At 43.9% G+C, this 18511-nt stretch overlaps 1 pseudogene across 1 annotated transcript; it reads left to right on the forward strand.

The window, feature by feature from the left end:
• Positions 1-349: 349 nt before the first annotated feature.
• LOC146812498 (uncharacterized) lies at positions 350-5731 on the forward strand (annotated as a pseudogene). The gene is made up of 3 exons (XR_014966172.1): positions 350-415; positions 552-911; positions 1261-5731. The product of XR_014966172.1 is annotated as an uncharacterized LOC146812498 (transcript).
• The last annotated feature ends 12780 nt before the right edge of the window (positions 5732-18511 follow it).

Here is an 18511-nt window from a genome sequence, read left to right on the forward strand (position 1 = left end):
GCCTCCCTCTCCACTCGCTCCCCACCGGGTACACCGCCACGGGGCGTGGATCCGCAGACGCCCAGTGTTCTATAGGCCTCACAGTGCCTCAGTATCCCAAGCGGACTCCACCGGATGGCTCACCGCCGGCGGTAGGGGCGCAGCTACGTCCGCCTCGGACTCAGGGCCCAGAAACACAGGAGAAGCCCCGCGCGCCCTCCTCTCCGGGGGGTCCACAGCACAGCAGCAGTCTCGGCGTGGGCAGCCGCCACCTTACAGGGGTCGCCGCGCACGGCCTCACCACGCGGGAGCAGCGCCCGTTCTCCTGCCCGTAGCCGCGACAACGGCGTTGAAGGGGGCTCAAGAGGATATGGTCTGGCTGCAGCAGCTCTACCGCAGTCTGATTTCACGCATTACCAGCGTGGATGGCGCACAGGTAGGATGATTGTTCCGGATAATAGTGGATATCGGCTGGAGCGTTAGAAATCCGCGTCCGCCATGTTGGCTGGCTAGTCACGCCCCCGGTATTTTACAGAGTACTTTAAAGGAAAAAAACGCAATGTCTGATTGAGTCAGGCTAAGGTGCTGCAGAGGTATTCTTCACATCAGATAGCGAGCTATTTTCGGATGCAACAGCTATATCGCTAGAAAACTTCATGTTAGAGCCACCCAAGAAATCAGCAAAAAAAGTGCTTTGTGAAGTACAGACCAGAATGGGAACTTTCACACCGCAACATCCGCAAGGTGTCAGAAGATGTGTACAAGGCCAGGTGCAACCTCTGCAATAAAGACTTTTCCATTGCCCATAGAGGAGAGCATGATCTCAAAACCCATGAGGCTGAGCACAGCATAAGAAAAAGGCCTCCGGCAGGGCGAAGATGGCCACAATTTCATCTTACCTGCAGCCAAGCTTCCAGCCAGAAGTGTCCAAAGTAAGTCACTGCTTGCTTCATCATAATGTGACATAGGTTTTATGTAATTCTTGCACACTCTTCTTGCTTTGTCACACTCTAAGATTCCCAAACTGAATAGGCGAGCCATCTAACAATTTTCTGTTACTTTCTTTAAATGCGCAGCAGTGTTTACCAAGTCAGGTTGCCTTTACCGCGCTTTTCTCACTCTGTTTATATGAAGAGCACATCATAATTGTTTTTGGGTTACCAGCTGACACTTTAGTTTAAATTTGCAGTGCTAAGCCCCACTGTGGCCACTGTTTTCTTCACCAATGGAGATTTTCTTTGCGTGCTTATACCTTTGTGTATTCGTTTTTTTACATTTTAGGTCACAGCTGCAGAGGTGACTCGGGTGTACCATGCTGTGAAGCATCACATCTCCTACCGCTCCCTGAATTGTGGCATCAAGCTAAGCAAAGTAATGTATCCTGACGCATCCATAGCGATGAAAGCATCTTGTGGCATCGAGCATCACTGTGAATGTGCCTGCACCTCCTATCGGTGAAACAAGCACAAGAAGACTTAAAAGATGGATATTTTTCTGTTTGCAGTGACGCCTCAAACAAAGGTAACATTAAACTCTACCCACTTTAGTTGCAGCACTTAAATTTCACCTCTGCTGTGGCCTACACTCTGCTGGATTTCTACGACGATGCAGCAGGGACTGCTACAGCTATTGCACAGCAGATCACAACAAAATTAAATGACCGTGGTTTGAAAATGGAGCACGTCGCCGCATACTGTGGGGACAACGCAAGTGTCAACTATGGACTACATCATTCTGTGTTCCAGCTTTTGAAGGGAGCAAATGGAGACATTCTGCCTGCAAACTGTTCTGCCCATATCCTGCATAACTGTGCTAAATAAGCTATTAATGAACTTTCAATGGAAGTAGAATCCTTTGTTTTAAAAGTCTACAGCCATTTCTCTTCTTCCGCAAAGCGGATAGCGGAGTTGAAAGGGTTTTTCGCTTTTGTGGACCTAGAGTGGCAGCCTTTGTTTCGGCATGTTCCAACACGGTGGCTCACATTGTTCCCAGCCATTGCGTGACTGTTGAAGTGCTGGGCAGCACTAAAATCCTATTTCCTTTCCCTTGGGCCAGAAAAAACACCCAGAGCAATATGGGATTTTCTAGGACTTTAAAGTGGGGAGGCTACTATGTCACTTATTTTGACTTGTACTTATGTTTGTTGTCTATTTACTCACATACTATTGCACAACTTAATTTGTAGTGTCAGTAAAACTTGCCCTTTGCAATGGCAGCGTTGTGATTGGTGCAGACGGCGCCCAGCCGGGCGCCCAGCCGGGCGCCTGTAGTGAGGCCATTTTCTCTATGTAGGCTGCATGCAGTTTGTGCATGACTGGTTTGGTCAGCCCCAGAGGACGGACCGATCAACCACAACCAAACAGTCAAGGCCCACAACAGTGGGCAAGCCACTCCTCCCTAACCCGCCCGCCCCAACCAGGCATACCCTCCCGCCACCAACCAGGTATCCTATTCTGCTTTCTCGCAGCGCAAGAAAGCAGTGGGGCGACGCCATTCCGCCCAAATAGAGGAGCCGCCCCTGTTAAATAAGCTAACTTATGGGGTCTCTGACAGAAGGCCACAAGCTATGGGGAAACAGTACGCTAAACGCTGCACGCGATGTGCTCCCCAGGTGAACACCAAATCATTGCAAGTCAATCTAAATATCGATACCTTTGTTGTTTACTTTCAATTCCAATTGAAGGTTTTTCTTGTTAAACTCAGATTTCGACAACATCTGCATGGAAGAAAAATTAGAAAACGAAGAAGCGCAAAAATATGTTGAATTTACACTTGTAAATCCGTATCTTGAGCCACAGAATAAAGATTTTGTATATGGGATTACCGTTGATGTTTGAGTGATTGACAGCCCATGCACACTAAGACAATTGGAGCTTACTGTCATCCGAGTGTGAACTGATAATTTGATAACAATAGAAACATCAAAATGAAATTACGTTTTAGCAGGTTTGCTGAACAATATAAAACTGCACAGTCCACAAAGGTATACCAGAAAGAGGGGAAATTCTAGTAAAGTCAAGGAATTCACTTGCTAGTTAATAAGAGTGGTTGGATGGAGAGGTCCACGTGATGTTTTGGATAGCTCCTATCTGATCTGACCCAAGTCCACGAAATAAGTCAAAATACTCTGTAAACCACATGATGAAACTTTAAATTATAAACAGTGAAGACAGCGCATATGCCCTTTACACAGTTTTACTTCCACCCCATTCGTTGCTCACTATCTCGAGGTCTCAAACACTCTGAACTGGCCAAAGGGAAACATGTAGACACCATTAATAAATGCATCTTCACACACAGTTCTTACTCTGTCGGATTCTCTATTCTTTTACTGTTGCCGCCTGAACAAATTACTGTTCAGTTTTAATTACTTTCACAGCCATAGAGTTTCTCACGGTCATGGCTCGCGATTCTAGTTAGGATTGTAGCAGGTGGTGCTGAAGTGCTTGCTTGCCGCACGGCCTTTGTAGTTATTTGTATCACCGCTTCACCACCTTCAACCATCAAATGTTTACCTGTGCGGGAATTCGACTTCCCCTGGCTACCTTCTAAAGAAAAAGAACTAAAAGAAAACGACAAAAAAAGAAGTTACTTTTTCCTTGCTTATCTCCGATCACAATTTCACCCAAAAAACATTCAGTCGCATAAGGCTTGGCTTGTGTGTCATGTTTGCATACGTCATAACCTGTCATATCCTTGCTGCTCTAGGCTACCAATATAAAACATGGCACTATGCCACACACTGTCTTGTGGCACAGACTTGCGCTTCTCTGCAGTCCTGGTTACTCAGTCTGAGCACATTCTGCAGTGCTGTACAAACAGTCTCACATATATAGTTAAGCAGTTATGTATAAAACAGACTAGAGGGGAGAGGTGACCTTTGTTTGCATAGACAGTAGTGTTGTGTTAGAATCTAAAACATCAACGCATTTGCAATAAACTAAATAAAGCAAAAGCCTCAAATTGTCTTTCTTGGCAGGTATCTGATAAAATCTAATTATAATGCATATCAAACAGAAACAAATATAGATCGGTTGTATAGCTTATTCAAGCAAGTGGATAAGGGGCGTTGAAGCAGTGGGTCTTTCAGTTCTAATCAGAAAGACAGCTTCTCCCAGTACATTACCAACTCTCTGCGATCTCAGGCAGTGACGTTTCTATATTAAAAGCTGTGCCTGTACGAGGACATAGCTAAAGCCTTTACATATTCTACATTACACGGATGATTTGGCAGGCGTATACCTCCACACTGCAGTCACGTCCTATATTGAGATGAATGACTCCAGCCTGAGGTACACAGGCAGCCCCATAAGCAGATACGGTGACCACCTGTCGGCTACTTACACGAATCGTTCCTAAATTGAGCCTCCTGTCCACCGCCTGTTGCTAGGTTTTAACGGAGTCATTTGTCCGTAATCTTAGGGCTTCCAGGTCGCATAACAACCAATCCCAAGACTGAACATGTTCAATGAGCGAGCCCTACTGCTAATGTGTAAAATGGCCTAGGATTTGAGCATTGTGTGCCCCTCATCCAATCTTAGCATGCCATTCAGAATTCCGAAGTGCTGATTGGCTGTGGAGTCCGCAGGTGTATTTGTCCCCTTCCTCGGTTGGAAAGAGCTGGGGTTTAGCTTGAGCTAGCCATGCCTGAAGAAAGTAAGTCCCGGACAGAGCGGAGACATCCTGACTTGGGCCTGGTAGGCCAACCTAGGTTGTTGCCGGTGATATCTGCATCGGAAGTGACAGACCAGACTATGTTGCATTTTGCGTTCCGGGATAGAAAGGAGAGAATGGGGTGAGACGCGGAGTAGTATCTTCCGTGAGGACAGTGAGCAACGATTGGACCCTGCCAAGGTCTGCTCACGACTGGCAGGCTCTTTATTACTGGGGCTCGGGCTTAACTTGACAGCCCTTGTTGTACATAGTATATATTAAGTTTGTATGGTTATACCACCTTTCACTCTAACACGCTTTATCAGGGTTCTATGCACTGGTGTTATTAACCTAGAGGTGTTTGCCAGTACTGTGATGTAATGTGTGTAGAATGTTTGGATGGTATTAATATGAGGTCATGGAATGTTGAAAGTAGATGAGCCTTTACTGTCATGAGAAGCAGATCTCGTCTTGCCATCCCTGCGTGTGGACCTTATTTATTGTTAAATGTTAATAAAGTCTTGTTAATATTATGTGTTGTGACTTTTGTCATAACAGTTAGGTGATTAGTTGAAGTGAAAAAGGCCCGCAGCAAAGGAAAGCCATACACTTTTATTTGAATACCTGCTTTCGACTATGGCGAAACGAAGCGCATTGGACACAAGTGTCATATTTCATAAATAATTCTCTTCCAGGGACAACTGATGGTTGAAGGATCATGTTTATTCAGTACAGAGGATCTCATCCATCCCAACCTGTAGCAGGGGACCAACTGCCACAATTACCACAATCTTTACACATAGACTATGACATATGTGGATTCCGATTACCTGCTTAACATTCTGCATGGCAGGGTGTAGTATCCTAGTTTCCTGTTCATGTTTATGTGTACCATTTTCCACCACACGCTCAGCCAGTGGAATGGTACTGTGATGATGTATTATGGAATGTTAGGAGTCTGTGAAGAAAAGCCACAGTTGAGAATGGGCTGAGCAGCATGCTGGCTGCTCCTGGTGGGGCTATTTCAGGACTTGTACTGTACTTCTCTATCTGATCTACTTATCCTGAAACCAATTTCAATAAATCATCCTGAACTACATCAACCTGCTTGGACTTCCTTACTACATAGGGGAAGGGAGGTGACATCACACCGCCACCTGAAACCAGCATTGGCAAGTGACCGGCTGTCACAGACTCATGCCACACCCTGCCCTTCCTCCACAAAACAAAGAAACGATATACATAGCGGAAAAAAGACAGAGGAAACAAATACAAGGCTTTAAGCATAATCTCTCTAATACGTAGGACGTCTCACAATCCTTTCCAAAATCCTCCTTGCAGGCAAGTGTCCCACATGACAATTTTGTTCCCTCCTGGCACTTTTCTCACCACCACTCCCAGACTCTGGTCTGTGAGCATATATCCCTAACCCCATCCGATGCACTGGGTTCGCCGAAAAAGTTGGGCACACCAGATCCTTGTCTGAAGATTGCAACTCTGTTGAGATTCCAAACGCAATGGTCCGGCATTTTCACAGCATTGTTGAAAATCTTAATTACCTGCATGGGACTTAAGAACTTAGGCAGACTCCCAGACAAGCCAGGACACTTCACCATCACCAAATCCCCAACTTTGAGTTCTGTTTTCTTCACAGCATTCCTGTTGTCAAAATACTTTTACCTGCTGGCAGCTTAACACTCTTCTCTATTACGTACACCACTGTCATCACACATTCTCCCCTGAGACCTTTCATACCTGTTCCCCCATGGTGGGTCAAAGGAGGTGTAGGGAAGCCTACCCTGAAAAAGTTGGAATGGTGTGTTCCCTGTTGGTCTCTGGGGTGTAAACCTCTACTTTTTTAGTATCTCTTTCTTCCAGTCGAAAGATTTTGCTATGCTGATAGTTTTCTTAAGCACTTTGTTAAATCTCTCAACCATACCATTGGTCTCTGGGTGATACAGTGCACAGATCTTATGCTGTATGCCTCTCTTGTCTAGGAACTCTTCCATCTCTGGAAATAAATAGCACCCCATTGTCTGTCAGAATGGTTTCTGGTGCCCCTTCTCTAGACATCAGATCATCCAGAAACATAATATGGTCAGAATCAATGACGGAAGTGAAGAATACTTCAGTCCAGCGAGAGTATGTATCTATAATTACTATTACATAAACTGGAAGACCATTACCATGAGCGGGCCCCAAGATGTCATGGGCAAGAGGGGGCACCTCCTTATTACCATAGGTTTAGCTCTGGGACATTAAGATATCTCACAGCACACGAAAGACAGTCATGCACAATCTGCTTAACCTGTTTGTCCATGCCTGGCCACCAGTATGAGGTACACAATCTTTCTTTTGTCTTAGGAATACCCAGATGTGACTCATGGGCTGCATCAATTAGCTCTCTCTTGAGACTACTGGGAGGAACCAATCTTGTTCCAAAAACAGATCTTTGACTACACTAAGTTCTTCTCTCACACCCCAGAAAGAGTTGGAGAGTTCCGACCCATTCCTCTTGCTAGTCCCACCCTTCTGGATGAGCGACATAACCTCACACACAACAGGATCAGCAGATATCTCTTCACGCCACCTTAGCTCAGAAATGGCTTCACTTTCCAACAAGCAAACCCATTCAGACTCGTCTTCCACCTTATCATCCAATATGGGAGACACCTCCTTTAGAATGAGGCGTGACCATGCATCAGCCACCCCATTGTCAACTCCTGGAATGTACTTCACAGAAAAACTATACTCTTGTAGAGCAATAACCCACTTAGTGATCCTGCTTGAAATAAGGTCCAAACCTTTCCTGTTAAAGATTTCAACCAAGGGTTTATGATCTGTGGGGGATCTCAAATTCATCACCACACAGAATTATTTTTAGCTTTCGCACGGCCCAATAAACAGCAAGAGATTCCCTTTCCACTACAGAGTATCTTGATTCCGCATCCCTCGGGCTTCACAACAAAAACATAATGGTACTCAACCCATCCGACCTCTTTTGTTGCAACACAGCCCCCACACCTCTTACACTTGCATCAGTCATTAATATGGGTTTCTTACTGGGGATAAAAATTTTTAGGTCTCGCCTGGCGTCGGAGCATGCATGCGCTCCTCGCCTGCGAGAGCTATAGTAAACCATTTACTTCTGAGAAAGAGACTTGAGACTTGAGCCCCGCCCCTCATTTCCATTGGGTAGCGTCAGCGTTTATGGTAAACGCTGGCTTCCCATTGGAAAGGAGGGTTTTTAGTTGCCTCCCTTTGGCTTTTTGGTGGACTGCCTCGCCTGTTTCACGGCTGTCGAAGACTTGTCTTATCTGCTTGTTTATTTAACCAGCAGATAAGAAAAGTCTTCACAACGGCTCTCCCTCACGCTGCCTGCACGCGCCAGTCCAGCTCTGTGATTGGCTCTCCCTCACGTTGCCTGCATGCGCCAGTCCAGCTCTGTGATTGGGCATGTATTACAAATCACGCTGCCTTCACGCCGCATTCTCTCCATAGAGACGTCACTGTCCCTCCTCCTGGCTGCGCAGTTGTACTTGTTTTATCTGGACTCTCGGCAGCCATGCCATCTCTCGCGCAGTCTTATGGAGCTGCTCGCACACACAGAGGACACAACATCCATTCCACAGATACATTCCTTTCCGGGGTGCTCTTCCCATCCTTACTGCCATTGGCGGCGCGAGCATCGAGACCTGCAAAGCCACGGGTATCATAGGAGCCCACCCCGCTACCGCATCCACTCTTGAAATGGGCATGTATGTGCTGTAACCACCCTACCGTGGGCATTTAATGTGCCCATTCCACTGGAGCTGTGACTTTAAACAAGATTAGAGATGCGTGTGCATTCCTTCCTGCCTACCTCCGCCAACCAGAGCCCACCCCTGGTATCTATCAGCGCTGTCCAACAGCCGTAACGGATCAGTGCCACTCTGTGTTGCGTGTACAAAGGCTGCTTGTCTGCCACTGCAATCGCCATGACTGCAGCACGATTAACCTAGTCCTTCCCTGATTTGTGTTTTAAAGTCACAGGACAGGAAATGAGTGCCGTTGCCCCACAGTCCTCTAAAATGAACGCGCCAGCCGAAGGACAGCTTGAGCAGTTTAGTCGAAAAGAACATTGTTGTCTAACTATCTAACGGTGTCTGTTCTCTGAAGACACACATAGAATCTTGATGTCTGACATCACCTGTAGTCTAATGAGGAGTGCAGGGAACACACCGACGGTGCTTGTGTTCTGGTGAATAGTGAAGGCACCCATTATCTTACGGTGTCTTTTCTCTGGAGAGATGTGCAGTAACCCGATGTCTGTGTCTGACACCACCTGTAATCTACTGAGGAGTGCAGGAACACACCGACGGTGCTTGTGGTCTGGTGAATAGTGCAGACACCCTCTATCTAACGGTGTCTGTTCTCTGGGAAGACATACAGGAACTCTGTCTTACACCACCTGTAGTCTGATGAGGAGTGCAGGAACACACTGACAGGGTATTGGGGTCTGGTGAATAGTGCAGGCACCCACTATCTAACGGTGTCTGTTCTCTGGAAAGACATGCAGGAACTCGGTGTCTGACACAATTCGTAGTCTGAAATCTGCTCTCTGGTGAGAAGTGCAGGATCTCGATGTCTGACGCTGCCTGCAGTCTGACAACAAGTGCGCAAACACAGTGCATCGGCTGTGGTGAACAGTTCAGACACTCGCTATCTCTGTTCTCTGCAGGATCTCGATGTCTGACACCACCTGTAGTCTGCTAAGAAATGCGGAAACACACACTGACAGGTGAATGGTGCAGGCGCTCACTATCTAACGGTGTCTGTTCTCTGGAGAGACGTGCACAATCTTGATGTCTGACACCACCTGTAGTCTAATGAGGAGTGCAGGAACACACTGACAGTGCTTGAGGTTCAGTAAATAGCGCAGGCGCTCACTCTGACGATGCATGGTCTTTGGTGACAAATGCATCAACTCCGCGTCTGGTGCCATCTGCAGTCCGATGAGAAGTACGGGAACACATCGAGAGCACGTGTGGTCTGGTGAGCAGTGCAGGCACTCACTATCTGACGTGCCTGCTCACTGGTGAGAAGTGCAGTCATTGAGGGTGCTCGTTCTCTGGTGAGAACTGCTGTTCTATCTGACAAGGTGTGTAGCCTGGTGAGAAGTGCAGCGACTCACTGCCTGACACCACATATAATCTGAGGGTAAGTGCTGGTGCCTAATGACAGTGCCTGTAGTCTAGTGAGAAGTGCTGGTACACACTCTCCGTTGGTGCTCTGGTGAGAACAGGTGCTCAAACCGACAGGATCTGTGGCATGGTGAGAAGTGCAAAGGACCCACTGCCTGACACCACATATAGTTCGATAAGAAATGCCGGTACATAGTGCCTTAAAATGCCCACTGAAGGGTGAATTTCACATCCTATTTCCATTCCGCTTGAGTGGGCCAAGCTGAAGGAGGTGGACTTCTTTGGACGATCACGCTGTGCCAGGGCGAGTGTGTGGTCTCCTCTAGGAGCCTGTCATTAGATCTGACTCACAGAGGAAGTACAAAGAACTAAGCACAACATAACATAACAAAGCATAGCATAACATCATAACACAAAGCATAACATAACAAAACATAGCATAACAAAACATAGCCTAGCATAACATAGCATAACAAAACAAAGCATAGCATAACATAAAGCTTAGCATAACATAACAAAACAGCATAACAAAGTATAGCATAAAAAAGCAAAGCATAACATAGCATAACATAACAAAATAAAGCATAACATAACAAAGCATAGCATAACACTACATAAAACAAAGCATAGCATAATAAAGCATAGCATAACAAAGCATAGCATAAAATAGCATAACAAAACAAAGCATAACATAAAACATAGCAAAGCATAGCATAACAAAGCATAGATTAACAACATAAAAAAGCAAAACAGCATAACATAAAACATAGCATACCATAAAACAAAGCATAGCAACAAACCATAACATAACAAAGCATAGCATAACAAAACAGCATAACATAGCAAAACAAAGCATAACAAAACAGCAGAACATAACAAAACATAGCATAACAACACAGCATAGCTTAAAAAAGCAAAGCATAACATAAAACAAAGAATAGCATAACAAAACAAAGAATAGCATAACAAAACAAAGCATAGCATAACAAAACAGCAGAACAAAGCATAGGATAACATAACAGCATAACAAAATATAGGATAGAATAAAATAGCATAACAAAACATAGCATAGCATAACAGCATAGCATATTAGCATAACAAAACAAAGCATAACATACCATAACAAAACCATGCATAACATAAAGCCTAGCAACAAAACAAAGCATAGCATAACAAAATAAAGCATAACATAACATAGCAAAGCATAGCATAACAACAAATCAAATCATAGCACAACATAAAGCATAGCATAACAAAACAGCATAGCATAACAAAGCATAGCAAAACAAAGCATAGCATAACAACAAAACAGCATAACATATAGCATAGCATAAAAAAGCAAAGCATAACATAAAACAAAGAATAGCATAACAACAAAGCATAGCATAACAAAAAAAGCATAGCATAACAACAAAGCATAACATAGCAAAGCAGAGCACAACAAAGCAAGGCATAACATAAAGCATAGCATAACAAAACAGCATAACCTAGCATAACAAAACAAAGCATAACAAAACAAAGCATAGAAACAAATCAAAGTATAGCATAACATAAAGCATAGCATAACATAAAACAGCATAACATAAAAAAACATGCATAACTTAACATAGCATAGCGTAACAAAACATAACAAAGCATAGCATAATAAAGCATAGCATAACAAAGCATGGCATAACATAAAGCATACCATAACATAGCATAACAGCAAAACAAAGCATAGCTTAACATAAAACAAAGCATAGCAAAACAAAGCATAGCAAAACAAAGCATAGCATAAAGCATAACAAAACATAGCATAACAAAGCATAGCAAAACAGCATAACAAAACAGCATAGGGGAAGCAAGATGGCGGTGCTGAGACCGTAGCTGAGACATGGCGCATTCGAGAGCCCATTCAGATGTGTCGGGAGCTGCAGAAAATGCCGTAACACTGGGTCTTGGATGAGGCTGTGGAAGAGGGAAATACATTATATGATGGCGGCAGCGGTTGAATACGAGTGGAATATCTTGAATATTTGAAGCCGTCAGGCGGAGTCAGGATCGATTTGTTATATCCCACGGGAACGGCGGGATCTTACCTGAGTTTGCAAGAGGCAGCGGAATCGCTGATTGTCTGGGCCCGCCTTCTTCTGCTGTATGTGGGGAAGGTGAAGGAGCTCCTGAGCGGCGTGTGCTGCGTTTGCGGCGAGGAGAGGTCGTGGCAGCAGAGGAAGAGGCGCGAGGCAATGGCTCCCAAAATACATCTCAAGGCAGCGCAGGCAACTGGTGAGTTGAAGCCGGCTCGCTCGGCTGCGGAGATGGAGGAAACGGCCTCACCAGCCACGCTGAGACGGGCACGTCGAGGACAGTTGCAGTCATCAGAGGCTACTGACAAAGCGGCAGGGAAGAAAATCAGAGGTGGAGTGGTGAACAAGCCCCGTCAACCCACTCGCTCTGTCATCGATATGCTGAAGCGAACCGGAACAAATATTGGAGCTGGAGCTGTAGGTGATGAAGAAGGAGGATCGCGTGCAGAGACTGGACCTGGGTCTGGAGCGGATCTAGGAGAGGCTCTAGGAGGGATTGATTTGGAGACTCAAGCCAAGAATGTTGTGAGTAGCTCTAAAACCCCTACCGCTATTAAAAACTTTAAACAAGGGGTGGAAGGCTTAGAGGCTACCTTAACCAATCCTGCCAGTACACCTGGTTCCACAGCAAATTGCAGCACTGTCGAAACTCTATCTGGTTTAACGGCACATCTTATATCTGAGGAAATCGACGCTGGAAGCATAGCAGGCAGTGGAGGGTTGAGTAAATCAAATACGCCTGATTTGGCTCTGGCGAATGATACCCCTATAGCTGCAGAGGGTGCAGGCGACCCAAATGTTCAAAGTGTGTTTTCAGCACCGATAGGGAAATCCGGATCCACGGAACAGCAAGGGGTGCCCCCGGTTAATAAACCATGCGAACAGGATAAAGATCATGGGGAAAAAATACAAAGGGATATGTTCTTCTCTCTTTCGGATGAAGGAGGCTGGTCAAACACACAGTCTGGCTTTCCATCTATTACTAGCAGTAGCCAAAAGGAGAGTGACGACAGTGAGGGATCGGGGGAAAACTGCAACGGTGGAGCGAGTTTAAAGACTATAAAGTGGCTGAAAAAGCGAGATGGTGAAGGTGAGTTGGATTGGGATTACAGTTCCCCCACACAATTTACCGGGTCAAATAAAGAGACCTCGGGTGTTAGTCCTGCACCTCCATCGCTAGATGCCATCCTGCAAGCTATAACTATGTATAGGGAGGAGACGCGCATGGGGGAGCGCAAGGTGCAGATCGCCCTATGAAAATTTCAGGGTGTGGCTAGAAAGTTGTCTAAGACTTGCAGTACAATGGGGGCCTGGGTAACGGAGATGGAATCGCGAATTGCAATAGCAGAGGAAGAGATATCTACTAACATGATAAGAAACAAATCCCATGAAGCACAGTTGGTTGATATAAATTGGAAACTCGAAGAATTAGAAAATCGTCAGCGGCGAAACAATCTCCGAGTATTAGGCATTCCCGAGGGGGTCGAGGGGGGTGATATCCGGGGATATATGCTGACCCTGTTTAAAGACACTCTCCCGGAGCTAAAAGATTGGAACTGGCATACAGAACTACAACGTGTGCACCGTTTTCCCTTTGAACAGAAGCAACCCGGGAGGGAAGGAGCCTTCCCTAGGGCAGTCTTGATTTATGTGGGTAACTACCTATTACGGCAGCTGATATTCGAGAAGGCTAGACCAGAGGCAAAGAGAGTAAGAGGAGATATCTCATATTTTGTTCGCCCTGACTATTGTCATGCTACGGTTGAGAGGCGTTGGCGTCTTCGCCAGCTTATCAAACCATTCCAAGATAAGAATGCCCAGGCCTACGTGAACAACCCAGCAAGACTTAAGGTCATAGTGGGGGGTCAAACGTATTTTTTCTCATCAGAGATTAAAGCTAAGGAGTTCTTAGATAGCTTGTAGATATTTCTGCCTGATTACTGTATTTTTGTAACAAAGTGAAAAATTTGTTTTCAGCAAGATTGTGTTAAGGGTATAGGAAGTGGGTCATATAGATGGATGGGCTCGCGAATCTGTGCTCAGCGACCATTATATACAGACCTTGTCTGTGCTTCACTTAAAGGGTGGGGGGATGGGGAAAGGGTGGGGGATGGGTGTGGGAGAGGGTGAGTGGGAGAGAGGGTTGGGGGAAGGGGGGTTGGTAACGGGGGGAAAAACTGTTGAAGAAAGGGTATTTTCAAGAGTACGACACAATAAAAATAAGATTTTGGGGAAAAAAACAAGGACGGAAGTAGTGAAGATCAGTAGATATTTAACACAGTACATTAAATTTGGGAAGAATTGGAAAGGTAAAAAGTCGGGACAATACAATGTGAAAGTATGGGGAGAGTAACGATCTGTATGATTAATGTAGCAGGGATGAACGACAGGGCTAAGAGAGAGCGCCTTCATAACTATATTAGCTTATTTAACTATGATATAGTATGTCTTCAGGAGACACATATTCCGTGGGTTAGTAGAAGCCTTATAGATATCCTGGGCTATAAGACCGTGGTTTGCTCGTCCCAGTCCTCTAAGATTAGAGAGGTGGCTATCTTGATGAAACCTGCACTGGGACCTGTTAAAAGAAAGGCAGCAGATCAAATGGGTAGATGGGCTCTGGCTGAATTAGAGGCTGGGGTTACTATAGGCACCATATACGCGTCTAATCAAGATGATCTTACAGTCTTGGAGACTTGGAAATTGAATTAGCAGGTTGGCCTACCCCTGTAATTTTATGCAGAGATTTTAATATATCCATAGATCCGGTTAACGATCCTTTATATGGGCTAGGTAAGACAAGTTAAAGGGGTAGGAAGCCCAAGGTTTTTAGTGCACTAACATATCTAAAAGAAACCCATGGCCTAGAGGACGTTTGGAAAATTGAGAAACCCCAGGATACAGGGTATACATATTTCTCTTACCAACACAGCAAGTATGTGAGGATTGATTATTTCTTTATTTCTAGGAGCCTGGTTAATGATGCAGTTATTAAAAAACTCCCGAAGGTTATATCTGATCATAACCCTCTGATTAGTACATTGGAATTACATGGCCAGTTTTAAAAAAAAAGAAGTAGATGGTCGTTCGATAAAAGACTCCTGGTCAATGCTAAATATGTCGACCATATCAGAGTATGGGCTTCAGAATTTTTTAATTGTAATAGATTCAGTACTGGCCGAAATACGGTTTGGGATACCTTTAAAGCTACACTTCAGGGGGAGACTGAGTTTTGTAGCAGCAGAAAGAAAAGCTCAAGCAGATAGAAGGGAGGCACTTATGTGCCAACTCATACAAGTGGAAGGAAGACATATAAAGGAGATTGCAGAAGGAAGAAGGGCTCCTGAAACATACCAGCAAATAACGATCCTAAAAGCAGAACTCAATAGTTATTTGGCTAAGGAAGCCGCAGAGAAATCCTTTTTAAATGAAAATAAAGCTTTTGAAAGTGGAGAGGCTGTAGGAAGGAGATTGGCTCTCATCACCCGGCAGAGGCAGACCCAGAATTCAATAACTAATATTAAGCAGGGAGACCATATTATTTCAGATGCAGCAGGGATTGTTAATGAATTTCAAAAATACTATCAGCTACTTTATAAGAATAAGGAGGAAGCCGAAATTTCGCAAGAAGTCGAAGCAATGCTGAATAAAATAGTGGAAATAGATCCAGTGGGAAAGCTAGGGTAAGCTGAGAGAGTCGAACTTGAAAAAGAGATAACTATTGAAGAAGTAGAATTGGCAGTGAACGAATTAGCAGCAGGTAAGGCCCCAGGCTCGGATAGATTACCTCTGGAGATTTATAGGTTGCTGAAAGAAACCATTACCCCTTTAATGTTGGATTTATTTTTGGGCATACAGTATAACGGAGTCCCGCCAAACTCATGGAAAGAGACAGATATTATAGTATTCCCTAAAAAAGGAAAGCCTCCTGATGCCCCGTCTTCATATCGCCCAATCTCATTGATAAATTCGGACAATAAAGTCTATTCTAAGATCTTGGCCAATAGATTAGGGAGGATCATGGGCACCTTGGTCTCCCCCTGGCAGCACGGATTTGTCCCTGGAAGAGACACGACTGACCATGTTCGCAGGGCAATCACGCTTTTTGATATCATGGCAGCAGGGGGAAGGCCGATGGCCATGATCCTCCTTGACGCGGAAAAAGCATTTGATAGGGTGTCATGGTCGTTTCTTTGGGAGGTACTTCGTTATAAAGGCCTTGGCCCTAATATTATTCGAGCCATAAGAGCAATGTATGATAAACCTACGGCACGGATCCAACTTATGGGCTTGGAGTCAGGTAATATCTATATCTCCAGAGGAACGAGGCAGGGGTGCCCCTGTTCTCCTATACTATGTGCTTTGTATCTAGAACCGCTGCTGACGAAGTTGATGGCTAGTGAGAAAATTATTCCAGTTAGAACGGGGGAATTTGAAAGCAAGATATTTGCATACGCGGACGACGTGGCAGTAATTACGACTCGTCCTAAAGAAGCCATTCAAGAGATAGAACAGTTATCGGAAGAATTTGGAGCTTTATCAGGGTATGCATTAAATAAGGGGAAAACGATTTTTGTTTGTACGCAGAATTTAATGTTTAATGATACCAGGAGAACCGATAGAGCAACGTATTTAGGGGTCTGCATTTGTGCTAATATTAAAGATACTATGGAACTTAATTATGAGCCCCTAATTGAGTCAATCGAAAAGGATCTCAAGCGGGTTAATAATTTACATCTAACTCTTATAGGACGTGGAAATTATATAAAAATGAATGTGCTTCCCAAACTGCTTTATCTTTTTCGTTCTATACCATTAGCTATTGATGAATCAATTATGAAGCGGATTGAGGCTTTGATATCGGGATTTATGTGGCAGTTCGGAAAAATAAGGCGTTCCCTACAATATTTGTCGCTACCCTTAGATAGAGGTGGGTTATTAGTGCCAAATATTAGGCTCTATTACTATGCTGCTTTTTTGCAACAGATAGCACCATTATTTTCACCTTGTAGTCTTAACGTATCGAATATAGGTGTTAGTCTACCATCAACCTTTGAGCTATCAATGGGAAAAGCATATAAGAAGCTTTGTTTAAAATATATGGACGGAGGGTTTTATAAACGAACAAAGCTACAGACAATCCAAGGAGTTTGGAAAGTTTGGAAATGTGTGATTAATTTGTTAGAAATCCCTAAGGTAAATAGGTATACCCCTTTATGGGAGACTCCAATGCTATCTGCTTTATCAAGGAGACGTAGTTAGTAAAAGGTGGGGGGAAAAAGGTATAAATACAATCGCGGATCTCTGTGATCAACAAGAAGTTATAACTTTTCAAGAACTGCAACAGAGGTATAGCATACCAAGTGGCCACTTTATAAAGTATCTTCAAATAATGAGCTGTATAACAATAATTCGATCAATAGAGAAGGTTGGTGATAAAATACCACTATTGGAATTACTGAGCAAGAAAGAAAGAAGCAGGATTGGTTTACTTTACAAGTGTTTATTGGAAAAAATTCCGGATGATTTAAACAAGAATGAGTCAGCCTGGGCCAGTAAATTAAATAACCCGGACGTGGATATCGACAAATCCATTGCTCTATCTAGCCATATCTTATTAAGTACCAATTTGAAGGCCCAACTCTATAAAACGGTTTACAATCTATATTGTACCCCAGCAAAATTGCATAGCTGGGGAAAGAGAAGCGATGATAAATGTGCTAGATGTGGGGAAGGCCTGCGGATCTTAAGCATATGTTATACGATTGTAATAAACTGACAGATATACTGAAAGAGATATGGCGAACTATTCGGACAGCTTCTGGTAATAACACCAACCCTTATGATATTAGGATATGACTGTTCCCTGGGCCCAGATAGGAAAGAAACATATACCCTATTTATAGGGGCAGCAGTGTATAGGATACTTTTAACTGCACGCTGGAAAGATGTGGATTCTCCAAACTTTCAAATGTGGTTGTCTAGACTGTTGGGAATCTATAATCAGGAAAAGGCCCTGTATGCGTGTAGAGGGGTACGAAGTAAGGTACGGGAGAGGGAGGTTTGGGCATATATTTCAGAATGGTATAGGGAAAGATTGGGGATAGGCTAAGTAATAATAATATAATGTTAAAGTATCATACTGCTGCATTACAGGGGTCCATTATGCATGAACTGTGTATCGGTAATCTTATGTACTTTGCACATGTGTACTCTCTACTTCCGAACCTTGTAATTTTGCAACATTGAAGTTTGAACAATAGAAAAAAGAAAAAAAAAATATATATATATATAGCATCGCATAACAAAACATAGCATAACATACCATAACCAAACAAAGCATAACCTAGCATAACATAACTAAACAAAGCATAACATAACAAAGCATAGCATAGCAAAACTTAGCATGGCATAAAACAGCATGGCATAACATAACATAACAAAACATAGCATAACATAGCAAAACAAAGCATAACAAAACATAGCATGGCATAACATAGCATAAAGCATAACAAAACAGCATAGCATTACAAAACATAGCATAAAGCATAACAAAACAGCATAACAAAGCATAGCATAACAAAACATAGCATAACATTGCAAAACAAAGCATAACATAACGTAGCATCA

Source organism: Triturus cristatus, chromosome 7 (genome assembly GCF_964204655.1).
Source record: "Triturus cristatus chromosome 7, aTriCri1.1, whole genome shotgun sequence".
Lineage (NCBI taxonomy): Eukaryota > Metazoa > Chordata > Amphibia > Caudata > Salamandridae > Triturus > Triturus cristatus.